Below are 6,236 nucleotides of genomic sequence, written 5' to 3' on the forward strand. Positions count from 1 at the left end.
TGAAGTTCGTGTGAAGAAGGTGAATCTGCAAGCTTGTGGAATGAGCTTCATGAATTCATTTTGAACCACATTGGTTCGAATTGAGAGCTTTTAGTCAGTTCAAGATCAACGAGTTTCATCCATACTCAACAAGTAACTTGAGGCCAAGTTCTTTTCAAGAGGGAGCGAAAGATTCATTCATCTAGTCAACGATATGTGAGGAGACGAGTGGTGGAAGAAACCGGGTCGAAGGGGAAACATACCAGAGCAAAGAGGATGCCCTTTATGTGAAAAATAGATCTCACACGCCGTGTGGATTTTTAAAAAGGCATCAGAGATTTCATCATCAAACCGACACGCCGTATAGACTACAAAAATGAACAACTATATTTCGAATTAAAAGCATACACGTCATGTGGCTATTCCCACATGTTGAGTGAATCTTTTAAAGAGTCTTACAAATTAGTCTTGCCCCTCACTCCAACTTCTTTCTAATTATAACTTTGTCATCCCTTGTTTATAACCAATGTCGCCACCATATTTACAAGTTTGCTACCTTTTACTCTTATCCTTCCAATTATTCATGTAATTTGGCTTTTTAAAAGTGAAACAGAGAAAAGAAGAAGAAAGGATTTCAATATATCGACATTGCTGATAAAATATCAGCTATTTATACAATTAGAAATAAACTCTAAGGCTAATTACAATATAACTCCTTCAACTATTATTATTCTCTAACACCCCCTCCTCAAGATGAAATACTTTTCATCTTGTCTTTCACAACTGTGTTGTTACTGGGTTTATTTCCATCTGCAGTAAAAGAAGATGAAATGTCAACACTTTGATACAAATGCATTTGATTCAAGGCTGAAGCCATCTGAGCTCCTGTAAGAGGCTTTGTGAACAAATCAGCAAGCTGATTAGCCGAAGTAATATACGGAGTATATAGAAATCCTGCTTCCATATATTGTCGAACAAAATGACAGTCGATTTCCACGTGCTTCATCTTCTCGTGGAAAACAGGATTGGCTGCTATATATATGGCTGCTTGACTGTCACAAAACAATGTGATTGGTAATTGAGGTGCAATATGAAATTCAGCCAACAAATACGTCAACCATTTCAATTCACAAAATGTAATTGACATAGCTCTGTATTCTGCTTCTGCAGAACTTTTGCTAACTGGCCCTTGTTTCTTTGATTTCCAAGACACAAGGCAATCTCCAACAAACACACAATAGCCTGTCATCGATCGTCTAGTAACTGAACACCTACCCCAATCTGAATCACAATAGCCTCTCATTTGAGATAAATCAGAATTGTCTGTGTAATACAAACCCATCGTAACGGTGCCCTTCAAATATTTCACGACATGCCTGGCTGCCTCCATTTGGATACAAGTAGGAATACTCATGAACTGGCTTAATTGTTGTGTAGCAAAAGCAATATCAGGCCTGGTAAAGCCTAAATATAACAATCTCCCAACTAATCTTTTATAGCTCTCTGGTTTTTCATAGGCAGGAGATTCTTCATCTAGCTTTAACCCTGTGGGAAAAGGATTATCAACACTGTGAGCTTCACTCAAACCAGCATCCTTGATCAAATCCCTTATATATTTAGACTGTGAAATAAACAACCCTCTATCAGACCTGGCCAATTCAACACCAAGGAAAATTTTTGCCTCCCCCATATCCTTTATAGTAAAACTAGCATCCAAAGCTTTTTTAACTTCTTCAATTAGCATGATGGAAGTGCCAGTGATTAACACATCATCCACATAGACTATAAGTGCCAAAAAATTCCCATCTTCAGTTTGTTTGGTAAACAAGCAATAATCATGAACAGACTTCACAAATCCCAACTGTAAAAGCTTTTCTGAAAAAGCTTTGTTCCATTGTCTTCCGGCTTGCTTCAAGCCGTACAAGGACTTATCAAGCCTGCAAACAAGGTTACAATTAGAGTTGATATACCCCTCTGGTGGCTGTATATATAGTTCTTCTTCAATAGAACCATGCAAATACGCGTTGTTGATGTCAATCTACTGTATTGGCCAACCATTCGTAGTTGCCACCGCAAGAAACACCCTTACTGTTGTGATTTTAGTGACAGGAGAATAGTTATCATGATAATCTACACCAATTTGATGATCATAACCTCGAGCAACTAATCTTGCTTTGTACCGAGCAACTGATCCATCAAGGGCATATTTAATCTTAAAAATCCACCTGGAAGTAATTGTACGTTTACCAAGCGGCAATTGCACCATTGTCCAGGTTTTGTTTTTCTCCAAGGCCGAAATCTCTTCTGCCATAGCTTTCTCCCATTGAGGTTGCCCTTTTGCTTCTTTATAACTTCTTGGTTCATGCTCTTTACTCATAGAAACCAAAGAAGCTTGATAATGATCGCTGTATTGAATAATATTGTCATCATGAATCACTTGATTGACAACAAAATCTTGTAACCACGAAGGTTTTTGAGTGACCCTGGTAGATCGTCTTGCTGTAATTTCATTTGCAACAACTGGCATATTGTGATTAGTTGTCGGTGAGTCAATTCTGGTAATTGCTGATGAAGGAATTTGTGGTGTATTTTCTGCTGAATAATCGTCATTTTGAGCACTATGATGAGGATCAGGAGGTTGTAAAGGCTGTAAAGAGGTGCTTGCTTCAGTATCAGTGAGACCTTGATCATTATCAAGCGAAGACTGGAACAACATTGATGATGTTAAGGGCCTGTCATGTACTGAAACAATAGTGTTAGACAAAAAAGGAAAAATATGCTCATTGAAATGAACATCCCTGGACACACACAAATGGTGAGTTGCCATGTTATACATCTTCCATCCTTTTTGTCCAGTTGAGAGCCCAACATAAATACACTGTTCTGACCGGTCATCAAATTTCCCTCTCTGAGGATTGTTGTTCAACACATATCCTTGGCAACCAAAAATCTTCAAATCTGTCAAACTTGGTTCTTTTCCATATAACAAAAAATGAGGAGATTTCCACTGCAATACCTTAGTCGGATAGATATTGAGAAGTGTAGTGGCATATAACATAGCTTCACCCCAAAATTTGACAGACAATCCTCCTTGCTTGAGTAATGCCCTCGCTACAGTAGTCAGACTTCTATGTCGCCTTTCAACCACCCCATTCTGCTGAGGTGTGTACACACATGTTTTCTGATGCGTGATGCCATGTTTTGCAAACACTAACTGTGTTGAATGCCCAACAAATTCAGTCCCATTATCACTTCTAACTGTCTTGACTTTAGTATGAAACTGAGTATTTACCATTGTGATAAAACCATCTAGTAAGCTTGACACTTGATCTTTGTGTTTAAATAAAATAGTCCATATCACACGGGAAAAATCATCAACTATAGTCAACATATATCTATCACCACTAATAGATGTTTGTTTATAAGGCCCCCAACAATCAACATGAATCAGATCAAACACTTGCAAGGTCTTAATGAAACTTAATCCAAAAGAATTTCTAATTTGTTTAGCTCTTAAGCAGATATCACAATCAGCAAAACTAATAATAGAACTCTTAGGCAAATTGAAAACATGTGATAATTTCTCATGTGAGATATGCCCTAAACGTTTATGCCATAATTCGACATCAACATTATTATCTATAACAGATAAAGACAAATCAGTTTGGCTTACAACTTTCTGAATTACATTCCTATCAAAGGAATCTTTAGCAAGATAATACAGCCCTCTCTTCAATCTTCCAACTGCTAATCGTTGATTAAAATTTCGGCCCTGCAAGATACAATATGTGGTCCAAAAACATACTGAGACACCTTGATCTTGTAGTAGTTTACTAACTGACATCAAATTGTATTTGAATTTGGGAACATAAAGCACATTCAATAATTTGAAATTCTCAGTAAATAATACTTCTCCTTGATGACTGACTATTTGAGCCTCACCAGTTGGTAAAAATACTCTCTTAGGGACATCTAATTTGACTATATTCCGCAATAAACCAGCATTATATGTCATATGAGTTGTTGCTCCTGAATCAATTATCCATTCATCAATGCTAAGAGAACTTAAGCAAGAACTGTTACCTGCACATGCCCCTGCAAATGCTGAAAACTCTTGTGGAAGATAGTCCTGTGTTGTTTTCCCTTTGAGTATCCTCTGTACTTCTCTCTGCACTAGTTCTTGTACAGATTCTTTCTTAGCAGAACTTCCTTCACCTTCTTCAAAATCATCTACTGGAGAAAGCTCTTGTTGCTCATGAGACATATGTGCCTGATGATTAACTGGAGCTGGACCTGTAACTCTCTTTCCTTTAAACCAATCAGGATATCCTTTAATACGGAAACACTCACTCTTCTCATGTCCTCCTTTCCTGCAATAAGAACAAAATTTCTCCTCCTTGCTTTTCACCGAGGAATTAGCATTATTACCCCGATTACCGTAATTGCCACCATTATTAGTACGATTGACGTTTCCAGTTTTTTGATTGCTGAAATTTCGATTTCCAGTTGTTAAATTCACAAAATCATTATGAATAGAAGCAATGGAATTAGGATTTCTCTGCTTTTCGATACGTATAAGCATCGAATAAGCTCTGTTAACTGGAGGTAGAGGATCCATCAACAATATTTGATCTCTCACATGATCAAACTCTGGATTTAATCCAGATAAAAATTGCATAAGTTGCTCTTCCTGGACCTGTTCCTGTACTAATTTCCTTGCCTCACAAGAACAAGCAATTGGAGGCTTCACAATAGCATATTCATCCCACATTCGTTTCATTTTATTGAAGAAATCAACCAGAGACATACCTCCTTGATTCAAGCTACAGATCTCTCGACGCAATTGAAAAATCAATGGTCCATTACTCTCGCCATATCGTTCCTCCAGTTCCGTCCATAATTTTCTGGCTGTTGGTGCATACAAGAACACATCGGCTAAATCTCTGGACATCGCATTTATAATCCAGGAAAAACAAGATCGTTCTCCCATTTCCACTTCTTGTATGCATCTGAGGTCTTATCTGCTGGTTCTTCATCTTGAAGAATATGATTTGACTTGCGTTTGGCGCTCAGAGCGAGCAACATCGATCTCCGCCATGGTATGTAATTAGATCCATTCAAAATCGTGCTGATAATAACAAGTCCGGGATTGTCATTGCTATTGTTGACAGTTGATGAATTCGAGTTTGAATTCATCATTGAATCGCCTTCTCCTTCTCTGGAATCTGAATCGCGATTGTTAGTGGAATCGCTACTTTCAGATCTCCCTTCAGGTTCACTCAAATCTTCTTCTCGTATATTCTGACTGGAATTCAACGCATCAACATACGATTTGCGCTTTCTAGTCATGAGAAATCTTTGTGATGATCATCAAAGGATCTGCCATTGTTGCTCTGATACTATAAAAGTGAAACAGAGAAAAGAAGAAGAAAGGATTTCAATATATCGACATTGCTGATAAAATATCAGCTATTTATACAATTAGAAATAAACCCTAAGGCTAATTATAATATAACTCCTTCAACTATTATTATTCTCTAACACTTTTATATAATTTTTCATCTCTTTCTTTATAAGAAGTAACTTTTTATCAATCAATCAAAATTATCACTTTGAGAGCTTTGTTTAGGGTTCATCCCTTTAACAATGAAGATTTTACCGTTTTTGCAGATTTAACTAGTAAAATATTAGGATTGACTCCTTCTAGTTTAGCTAGGAAATAAACTTCTTTGTTAATTTAAGATTAAAATCAATTCGTTCGTCACCGATACTTATCAACTTCCTTCCATTACTTTTTACTAAAATCAAGAAGTTAATATGTAAAAATGATAAGGAAACGTAATAGGGAGGGAACCAAAATCTACAAGAAGATGGGTTCGTGAAACTAAAATAAATAAAAAGGCACATGCATATGCATATACATGCTTCCAATCAAAGTTACAAATTTGTATGGCAATATTCCTTGGGTTGGGGCTACAATCCTATCCTATCCTTGTATTTTAATTCACAAACATATGAATATGAATGAATGAAATCACATGAAAAAGAAAAGGACTACACATAGTCTAGTATAATAAGGAAAGAGCTGGCAGGCACTTCAAACATTAAACAAATAAAAGTTACGTAATTACTTTATCGTGTCTTATAATAGACTCCACACCTTTTTCTTTCTAATTACTATAAACTCATCAAACTTTGTTAAACTTCCATGCCTAAAGTGGAATTTTTTTTAACTGTTTTTAGAGTAAAATTGCTTT

The sequence above is a fragment of the Euphorbia lathyris genome, chromosome 6, assembly GCF_963576675.1.
Source record: "Euphorbia lathyris chromosome 6, ddEupLath1.1, whole genome shotgun sequence".
NCBI lineage: Eukaryota > Viridiplantae > Streptophyta > Magnoliopsida > Malpighiales > Euphorbiaceae > Euphorbia > Euphorbia lathyris.